This window comes from Artemia sp. Qi Xiang Cuo, chromosome 9, assembly GCF_049724085.1.
Source record: "Artemia sp. Qi Xiang Cuo chromosome 9, ASM4972408v1, whole genome shotgun sequence".
NCBI classification, from domain to species: domain Eukaryota; kingdom Metazoa; phylum Arthropoda; class Branchiopoda; order Anostraca; family Artemiidae; genus Artemia; species Artemia sp. Qi Xiang Cuo.
In genome coordinates, this window is record NC_142802.1 from 7,982,964 (window position 1) to 7,994,120 (window position 11,157).

Consider the following 11,157-nt stretch of genomic DNA (forward strand, 5'->3'; position numbering starts at 1 on the left):
AGTAGCTCTGTAGCCCACAGAGTGAAGCAAAAGGAAAAGGGCTAAATAGTGTTACTGAAAAGCCCGCCTGCTGTTAAATAGAAGAAGAGAAGACTAATTTAAAAAAAAAAAGTTTTTCCGACGGAAGAAAAGAGCGAAGTTGAAACTTAAAACGGACAAAAATTATTACTTCACAGCCTATATAATATATATTAATATAACTAGTGCAAATAAACCAACTAATTATGTTTCCCTATGCTTTTATGATTATACAAAACTAGCGCTTTACTGAAAACACAAAAGTCAAGTATAAAAAACAGGATTATTGATTTAAGAGTCAAAAGTGAGTAAATAGCCTGATAACACTAAACAAATCTATAAAGCTTTTTAGAGTGTTACACCAGTTGTAACATCAGTAACTTTCAGTATACAATTAAAATTATTTTAAAAACATAAGCCTAAAACTAAATATTTTTTAAAGTACCAAGGACACCAAAATGACACCCTCTTAACCTATTTGAGGTCTACTTATACCTGAAAATCCGGGTTTCCTACGAGTTTTTTCGTAACTACTCTGAGCATTTTTAGTTAAAATAAATTCGCAAAACAGTGTTGTCAATAATAAAACAGTGGTATACTGCGGAAATGAAAAATATTAGCGGAAACTATTCCCTGTGATTCTGACAGTGTTTTTCATTTGTGAAAATTCAAATTTACAAAATCGGTTGATTGTTATATATATTAGTGAAAATAAATTTTGTGAAAAACTATGACTTCAAGTTCAGAAAGTGACTATTCTGATGTTTCAGAAAATATTTTTGATGATGACCAACCACTGGATGGTATGCAAGATGCCGTTTCAGGATACTTGTTCCAGCCTCTTGTGACACCTAATGTAGCTTCTCTTGCTGTCCAAGATCATAGCGCAATTCCCGAGGAACTGAGAAGTTCATTTGAAGATTCATCATCATGGTAAGCAATAGAATAAAAAAATGCTTCATTTTATGTAGATTAGCCTATGTCTAGCCGGTATTTATTTAGCCTTGTGACACCTGATAAGGAGACATGTTTAGAAAATAATTCTTACTTTAAAATATGTATAATGATCCTAGTTCTTATATTATTCAATGGGAGAACCTTTATCATCAAGTCTTTCCTCTAAAAATCCTCAAAAGAGAAAAAGTTTCCAAATATCACCACGTTGAAAATTCAATGCTAAAGTCTTTTGAAATTGCCGCTGTAAACTGCTGCCAAATAAGCTGTTTTATAGATAGCGTTTAGCACGTGTTTAGCAAGTGTGTCAAAAAACGTGTTTAAAGAAAAAGTAGTGGTAAATTAAAATTATAAAAATTCTGTGCATCTTTTGTCACCTAACCTAACCACTGCTATTAATATTTGTATTTACAACAATGCTATTCACCCTTCGCAACTGCTATTTAAAAAAAAATATTAAAAAGACCGGCATGAACACTAACTATAAAATAGCTTATTAGGCGGCAATTTAAAAAGAACTTAAGAATTGAATTAAAAACATGGTAACATTTGGAAAATTTTTCTCTTTTGAGGATTTTTAGAGGAAAGATTTGATGATAAAGGTTCTCCCGTTGGATAATATAAGAACTAGGATCATTAAACATATTTTAAAGTAAGAATTGTTTTCTTAACATGTCTCCTTATCAGGTGTCACAAGGCTAAACAAATACCTAGTTTTAGAACATCTTTGTATTAGTTTTGTGCTATCACCCTTTATAAAGAAACACTATAAGATTCTTTAGACTAGGCCATTTCAAAAGAGATAAATTTTCTGATTAGCCTAACCTCATATTAAGATGGTCTAGCCTAAAAAACAGACACAAATATAGTCAGAATTTGACTGTGAATCAATATATAGCAAAATTTATCAAGACACCCTTCTGGTAAATATCTACCAAATCATATTATTGGGTTAGGAATAAAGTGAATACACCATTTGATGCCATTTTTTATGCTGATTACAAATACAATAAGCATCTCTATTAGAAATGAATTTCAGCCCCCCTATATATACCTAACCTAACCCTGAATTGGCATATATAGGGGGGGCTGAAATTCATTTCCAATAGAAATTTACCCCCCTCCCTCCCGCCATAATGGTGAAAAATATACCCTGAACTATAAATCAACACTATATTTTTGGCACATAGCCTAGACTGCAGGTTACAACAAAATTTAGCTTTTCAGCACAATTCAATAATGAGTATTTTTCATGCTCTTTTATAATTAAATACTCACTTGACAGGGACTATTAATTTTTTTAGCCCTGAAGGGGCTAGAAGGCTCAGAACAGCCCATAGAAACCTAGTAACCCTATGCTCAAAAATTTGCTTCTTTAAATAACTGGCTAGGGAGAAAAATAGGTCATTTGTAGCTGATTAATGATTGAAGCTGACTTAGGCTATATATTTCCATATTAGGGGGGAGTAAAGTATAGGATCATTGTATCAATTTCAAAGTCTATTAACTATAATAATTTATTTATTATGAAGTAACTAAGTAAGAGTCTTTTATTCCGGCTCCTCACTAAACAAAATATAACCCAGTTGTGCTGCTGATTTGTATCTAGTAATTATGTCAGTGATTCCAATTCTTAAAATGTAAATGGCGAAAAAATAACTAGTTAGCCATTATACAATAAAAAATTGAAAAATAGAAATAATAAGGTATTTTTAAAAGTATAATTGTAGCACCGGCTCCCCCCCCTCACCAAATTGGCACCCAAAAATTATATGGCCTAATGCCAAATTAGAATAAACAGCGTTCATTGGCAAGTACAAACAATACAATAATATATTGTGTATGATTCATAATACACATATAGTGTATATATATTACATAATAACAATGACAGATGATGATCTATTAGTATTGCTTTATTTTATCAACATTTGTCATTCAGAGAAACCATGACTCTCTAATTTTGTTCTTAATGTAATTCCTGTTTTTGTTCCATTAAATTTTTTTGGTACTGTTCTAATATCTGGGCAACGTGAAAGAATGCAACTTGAGAAAAGCAAAGATCAGATACCAATGCCCTGTAGTTTCCTATCTTATGCTCTATAAACAAGGGGGTTCTCAGTCCAGGAACTATATTTAAGCTGTAGTTTTTTTTGGGGTTTAGGAGGAAAAAAGGTACCTAGGTTTGTTTAGGTTATGTATTTATTATATGCTATGCTTTACCACCACCACCCTAATGTGCAAATGTATAGCCAAAATTTGTTTCTACACTATTATATTTTTATTCTATTTTGTTTTATTTCTTTAGCATTAACCAAACTTCCCTTCACACAATTTTTAGAAGGCCTATAGGATATATATTCTGAAAATACAGTCCATTATTATTATGGTTGATGGTTTGCCTGTGAGTCCAGGCAATTTGATGTTCATATGTTAATCCTAAAACTCAGCTGCCCTTGCCTGAGACTATAGGCAGGCAGACCTTATGTCACTTGTTCACCTGAAATCGAGCCAACTTGTTGGGTCAACCAATTTTGAATGAGTTTTGTGTTAGTATAACTGTCTGAGCTTATAAACTGGGTTGCCTGTCTAAGACTTTAGGCGAGTGGACCCTATGCCCCTTGTTCGCACACTAGTCGTGACAACTTTTTAGTCAACCAATTTTCAATTAATTCTGTTTCATTGTAACTGTCTGAGCTTATAAAATTGGTCCTAACCTAACATAATTTAACTCAACTGACAGGTGGACCTATTTAGGCTTAGGTATCTTGTTTGCCAGCATTGACTTGTTGGTCAACCAGTTTTTATTTATTTTTGGGTTAATGTAAATGTCTTGGCTTACAAATTGGGTTTTCTGACTGAGGACTGCAAGTCCAGGTGACTTAGTGGTCATGTCAATCCTAAAACTTGGTCAAACTGACTTAGACTCTAGGCGGACAGGCCTACCTGGAAAGTCTTCTTGAATTACAATAGAGATGAATAAGAGTTTTCGGTCGACTCATAAAAAACAATGTCTACTGAACTTTCGGATGAAGAAGCATCCTAAGCCTAATTTTCCTGGCCACAAAAATTCTCAGGTAGGTTGACTAAGTTTTAGGATTTACATATGACCACCAAGTTGCCTGAACTACAATTGGTTCTCTTGTAGGTGTTCATGTCTCTAATGCAAAGTCTGGTCAGTAAATACAGAAAAAGTCTGCTGCCAAGAACAACAAAGAGTAAAAGGCTTCCTAGAGAGCTACAAGGATCCAGATGCACCAACAACCACACCTTGCATCCCTCTGTGCATCACACATCACCCTGCTTTCCGCCTAAATTGCTTAGAGCCATGGATTCTTAGGACTGCATATTGGCAGTACAAGACCCAGTATAATGCTTCACTTACATACAATGAAAACCAGTAAGTAAATAAGTGTTATTCAAGCAAAGTTAGTAACCCCCATTATTCAAGCGTAGTTGGTTATTGTAGTTAGTAACCCAAGAGAAACTAAGGTATTGTTTCTAAGTGACAGAATATCACCTGTTATTTACAACTGAGCACAAACTATCTTTTGTCTGTGTTTTACAACTTTAAGAGTTTTCTATTTATAGATCTCCAGGTAGAGAATTTTTCTTATGGGCTAGAATGTTTTCTATATAAAATCCTCCCCTTCCATTGCACCTGTGAAATTTTGAGATTACCCTATTTTTAGGACTAGAAACTCAGCCTGATTGATGCTCTAAGCAGGCTCTGGGTAAACCTATCCCTCTAAACGTTCCTTCTAAATGTTTTAAATTATATTTGTAAATCTTGCTACCCAGAGTTCTTAAAGGAACAATCAGTCAATTGGTAGCGTGTTAAACTGAGGCAGTAGTTCAAATTGGTACTCAAAATTCTGTGACAACTAAACTTTATTAGTAAACTTAACAAAAGAGGAGAAACGTTGTAATTCAAATTATGTATACCTTCCAACGGCTCTCTTCAGAGGTGAATATTCTTATATAGTTTGTTTGTCCGTCGGTCTTCTATTGTCCACGTGTCATTTACCGAAATAACGCATTATCTTAGGTTTAGAGCTACTGAAATTATAGCTGAATAAATTACACTTGGCTAATTAGTTAAGGCTTGGGTCTATTGTGTTATAGAGTCTTTAGATCTAAATTATCAAATTAGGTAAACCCTGCTAATTCGGTTAAAAATGGAAGCACCAAATTTACGAGTTTTATTTGACTAGTTAAGGTACTTCAAGAAGGTAAATCAAAGGGGTTTGAAAGTGGGCAAAATTCGGAATAACCATATCAATTGTTTACAAATTTTCTCAGTAACACAAAGCAAGGTATTTTGCAATTATTTCTTAAAGAAGGATGAGTGTCCCTTGAATCTCAGGCAAATCTTAAACTTGATTAGGAAAAGTTTCTGGATTCAATTTCCCTCAACTGGAAAGATCTTAAACTCTCTGTCTGCCCAATAGTACTCCTTTTTTCCTAGTCTCTCTGTATAACATCAAGACCACCATTTGTATTTACAGCTGGGAAAGGACAAGTAAAATATAGGGTTCTCCTCTTGAATACAGACTTCTGTATAACGTTAGAAGGATCCAAGTAGGGGGTACACAAAACTGTAGTCCAGGGTATTCCAATTTCTGGGTGTGAGATCTATTATAAACACTAAGCTTAAGTTCCAAGAGACACTACGTTGGAATAGGGGACGCAAAAAAGCTCTTTATAGCTCTTAATCCTTGTTTTAGTTTTTTTTTTTTCACCTAAACCTTAGGCTATTCAAAGCTTATTCCACAAATTTTATGTTTTTGGGAAGGTCATTGGAGTTCTTAAATTTAATTACTCTTAGATTATTTTATTCTTTAATAAATTTTATCCTTTATTTAGACAGACCCAGCCTTACTAAAACGAAATATACAGATAAAACTATGAGACCAACCACCAAATAGGATAAATTCTAACAAAATCATGAGTTATTTACCAGGATGATCTCTGCCCTTTTCTATCCTCTGATCTATTTTAATTAGATCATGTATCTCTTAATTAATCAGAAAGGATCCGAGGGTTACCTCAAACCATCTTTAAGGCTCAAACCTTTGAAAATCAACTGGCAAGTTGGGATTCCAGCAAAGGTGATTATAATTTTTACTGAAATTGAGTTACTAAATTTACACAAAATTAAGGCCTCCTTACAACTTGAAAAAGTCAGGAACACGTGGAGTAATTGCTACTAGTAAATAAACCCCTACTAGCAAGGGATTTTTAGATTTGTGAAAGAGTAGTTGTATTTCCTTTTTCTCTTTTTTTAGACGGATGAGGTACATTGCCTACAGGCAATTTGTCGGGACTGTATATACTTATCTTGGAGAAAGGATCAGAGTTCCCCTTCCATCCCGTGTTTACATGATGATTAGAGAGAGATTCCCTGAGTCAAGTGGCCTCTATACTGGGTTCCTTGATGCATAGAAGTTGTTTTTTATAAATGTTTCTTTAATTGATTTCTTTGTGTTTATAAGTATTTAATTAATTGATGACTGTTTTTCATGCATAGATGTCATTTTGTAAGTGCCTCTTTACTTAATACAATTGATGTAACAACAAAATCTTTCATGCATTTTAAAGTTAATCACTAGAATATTTTTTTCATATTTTTCAGAAATAGGAGTTAAACTCCTCTAATACAGGTGGTTAACTTGATGGAAATTTTATATTTTATAGGGCTATTACAGTTTATATTACACAGATATATATCTGTAACTTTTGCAAGTGGGACAAAAATTTTGGTATTTAGCCAAAAAAAAAAACCTGAAAAGGAAAATATTCTGATTATTCACAATGAGTTATTCTTTGCTTGGACTTCTTCTTAAACTATATTGATCAAGGTTGAGTAAAACCTCAGAAAATATTGAAATCAGGGCATATATATATATATATATATATATATATATATATATATATATATATATATATATATATATATATATATATATATATATATATATATATATATATATATATATATATATATATATATATATATATATATATATATATATATATATCTATAATATGCCTCATGATAATATTCATATATATTTATGATAATAATACATACATACATAATCAATATATATATATATATATATATATATATATATATATATATATATATATATATATATATATATATATATATATATATATATATATATATATATATATATATATATATATATATATATATATATATATATGATCTTTGTTCTGGCAAGAAATACAAAATTCCACATTTTAGAAGATAGGAGCTTGAAACCTCTGAAGTAAGGTTCTCTGATATGCTGAATTTGATGGTGTGGTTTTCATTAAGATGCTACAACTTTTAGGGGTTGTTTCCATCTGTTTTCGAAAATAAGAGAAATTTTCTCAGGCTTGTAAATTTTGATGGGCAAGACTAAACTTGACAAAAGTCATATATATATATATATATATATATATATATATATATATATATATATATATATATATATATATATATATATATATATATATATATATATATATATATATATATATATATATATATATATATATATATACATACGTATATATATATATATATATATATGTATATATATATATATATATATATATATATATATATATATATATATATATATATATATATATATATATATATATATATATATATATATATATATATATATAAACAACCATCATACAGTATTTACCTTTGTTTCCTAGTGGCTTGAAAGTAGCCTACATTGGAAGCTTTTTTTAAAGGGGAAAGTAATGCTAAAAAGTAAATGAATTTGGGAAATAAGTTTCCCTAAAAAAAAAGAACCCCAATTTTTAAATATTCAGCTTAACATTGATGACCTATTTAAATTTTTAGCTGAAGGGATGGCAATATGCAAGAATAACCTATACTGGTTGTCCAAAAGGTGCCTTCCCCAGCTGGCTATGAACTTTTGAACTTATTGACCAAAGTGGACTCTAAAGTACAGAAAACTATTCAGAACCTAATTTAAACTCTTACATAGATCAACCTAGGCTTAGATGTTATTTATCTTTCAAATATTTAGGCCAGAAAGCATCATACTGCATTGATATTACCCTGCCAGTTGACTTACTTCAATCCGTTTCTACACAGTAGTTTGGCCTTAAAGACTGGTTTGATTATTTTGATACAACATCTTACCACAAATAACTGCCTTGTAATTGCTTATTAGCCACATAGTTGACTAACAAAATTTTCTCTTGATTTAATGTTTGGTTAGGGCCTATAGGTTTTTTTCAAATATTAAAACTATAGCAAAGTATTATTTACAAGTTATGCAGTTGTACTCTGTTAAATGTTCAAACAAATCACATAGGCCTAGCCTACTAGGTATCTTAGCCTAGGCTTACACAAAGCAGGCTATCAGCAAACGTCACTATCCTGCAAAACTAGCAATAGACTGTGTCTGGACACTTTTTCTTGAGCTGTTAATATTTACCTGTAAACTGTTTCATAGTTTAGAAGTCCTGGAGGGCCACAAATTCCAGCCACAATAGCTAGATTGACACTTGCTCTTTTGAAGAAACATGGCTTTGAGTTCTTTTTCATTGAAAAAGCCTTTTTTGAAGTGGGTCCCAACATAAAATCTTCACTTCGAAAGTGAAGAACACAAAGATTATGGCTGGGCAAATGAGAGAAGGGAGACAAATATTTATTCTTGGCTGGACCATAATACTCACTCACCAATCTTGCCCACTCTTCAAACTCCTTTTTGGGTATAAAAACTAATGGAATTGATTCTCTTTTACTGCAACAATCAGGAAAGAAACACTTCCTAAGGTTATATGCTGATTTATTGTTTTTGCTCATTTTCTGCTGTTTATCAGCACACGTTCTTTATTTTTGAAATCGGCTACGAACTTATGTATTGGAATAAATGATGTAAACTGGCGATCTATCTCCTTAAAAAATGAATTATCGGTTTTCCACACTAATTTAAGACGTATATGGCTGTGTAAGTTTGCACTTGACCAAGTTAATGAATTAGTTTTCATTTTAGGTGTCCTTGGTACTTTAATAGCCGCGAGTAATTGAACAGCATACAGAAATATTGGACTGATTTATCAAGCAGCATTTTGCTCTCACCAGCTACAATACTAATAGTGGGTAATATATAGTCTTAAATTGTGAGAAATATACTCTCGTATCACTTGAAATGAATATCAAATAAGACATAATATGAACTCTGGAAATCCGATTATTTCTCTCTATACAAGAGTGAATTTCAAGCTATGATACAAATTCTAAAGCTAGTCTGTAGTCATAATACTATCAAGATGGCCTTACTAGAACTTTTGTACAAACTGATCATGACATGTTCTTTTAAGAACCAAAACGAGAGCCAGTGATTGAACTGAGCCATTGTGCAGAAGTGATACCAAATTAAACGTAAAAAAATAAAGGCAATTCCAAAATGGATTATTGCTTTATTTTAAGAGAGATTGATTCTAAAAGGGATTGAAGCTATTTTGACCTTATAAGAGGTGTCCGTAATTGGTTTGCTCTTTCCGTACCAAAATACTTATATTATTCTCTGCCTTCCGTAATGTGCTAGTTTTGTAAGATCGTAAAAGCATAGGGAAACATAATTAGTTGGTTTATTTGTACCAGTTATATTAATATATATTAAATAGGCTGCGAAGTAATAATTTTTGTCCGTTTTAAGTTTCAACTTCGCTCTTTACTTCCCTCGGAAAAACTTAGTTTTCTTTAAATTAATCTTAATGTTAAACAACTGGTTAAAATATCTACAACAAAAGGTAACACCTCTCTTGGTGTAATTTGTTCTAACATGAGTGAGTATTACAGCCCCCCGCAAGCACTGTCACCATTAGGAGGCAATTACCACTACTGTCTTCTTTTTTCTCCCTCTTCAGGTATTGAACATTCCTTTACTATCTCTATTGGGGTTCGCCGTCCCCTCAGTGACACAGGCCTTTTTTCTTTTGGTTCATGGCTGACCAGGGAAAGTTGGTCAGAACTTTATAATTCCATTAACCTTGATGATAAAATTTTGATTTTTCACAAAAAATTAATTGATTCCTACTCATTATGTTTCCCAGAAAAAAATCAGATAATACTCCAGTGATAAACCTTGCATAAATAATCGCATAAAATGCTAATCCGCACAAAAATAAATTTATAGGGGTAATTTAGCTGAAGCAAATAAATTAAGAAAGGAATTAAAATGTTAAATTAGAAAAGCTACCCGAGCCTACTATAAAAATAAATTTAAAAACTTGTGCCATGATAAACCGAAGAATTGGTACTCTGAAATTTAAAAAACTTACCGGCAAGAGTCAAGAACAACTAAATTTTAATACAAATGAACCTCCAAAGACCACAGCTAATGACCTCGACAAGTTTCTGGTTTATATTGTCATGTGTCCCCACCACTATCTTACGTATTTCCAGATGTTCCTGATCCTTGTTCATTCCCCCATATTTCCCCACTTGATGTCGGAAAAAAAATTGAAAAACTAAAACGATCAAGCATTTGCCCCTTAGATATTCCTGTTCCTCTTATTAAAGCTTTCAGTGATTACCTTTTTAAGCCCCTATTCACCCTGTTTAATGAAATTATCGAATCTGGACAGTTCCCTCAATATTGGAAAGAAGGTTTTATTACCCCAATCAAAAAGAAAAATGGGAAGCCAGGCTTTGATGGTATTCGTCTTATTACCCTTACCTCAATTGTTTGAAAACTGTATGAAAGTTTTCTCGCAGACTGGCTTAAGATGAAAACCCTCGCCCTCATTGATCTTAGACAGTTTGTTATTCTCAAATACACGTCAACCTCTCATGAACTGATCCCTCTTGTTGATACCATGGCCAAATTACATGAAAAACCTAACACTTGGCTGAATCTGATTTCTATTGATCTTCAAAAAGCTTTCGATTTGATTAACCACAATTTACTCATAGATAAACTTATAAATGATTTCCACATTGAAAATTTCCTTGTTAAGCTCGTTGCCTCTTTTCTCTCTAATAGATTTCAAGCAGTTATACATTTAAATTGTTTCTCAGATCATCTCCCCAAGTTTAATGGCATTCCTCAGGTGACTATTCTAGGCCCTCTCCTTTTTTCTCTTATGATTAAAACCCTTTCAACCCTTTATGACAAT

The 11,157-nt window shown here is 32.1% G+C and overlaps 1 long non-coding RNA gene across 2 annotated transcripts; it reads left to right on the forward strand.

The window, feature by feature from the left end:
* Nucleotides 1–606: 606 nt before the first annotated feature.
* On the forward strand, nucleotides 607–6,712 carry LOC148948280 (uncharacterized). Of its 2 annotated transcripts, XR_016142184.1 has the most exons (3): nucleotides 607–951; nucleotides 4,121–4,372; nucleotides 6,261–6,712. It is a non-coding gene; the product is annotated as an uncharacterized LOC148948280 (long non-coding RNA). The 2 variants fall into 2 exon arrangements; XR_016142185.1 differs by lacking the exon at nucleotides 6,261–6,712 and having other exon boundaries at nucleotides 4,121–4,487.
* Nucleotides 6,713–11,157: the final 4,445 nt, after the last annotated feature.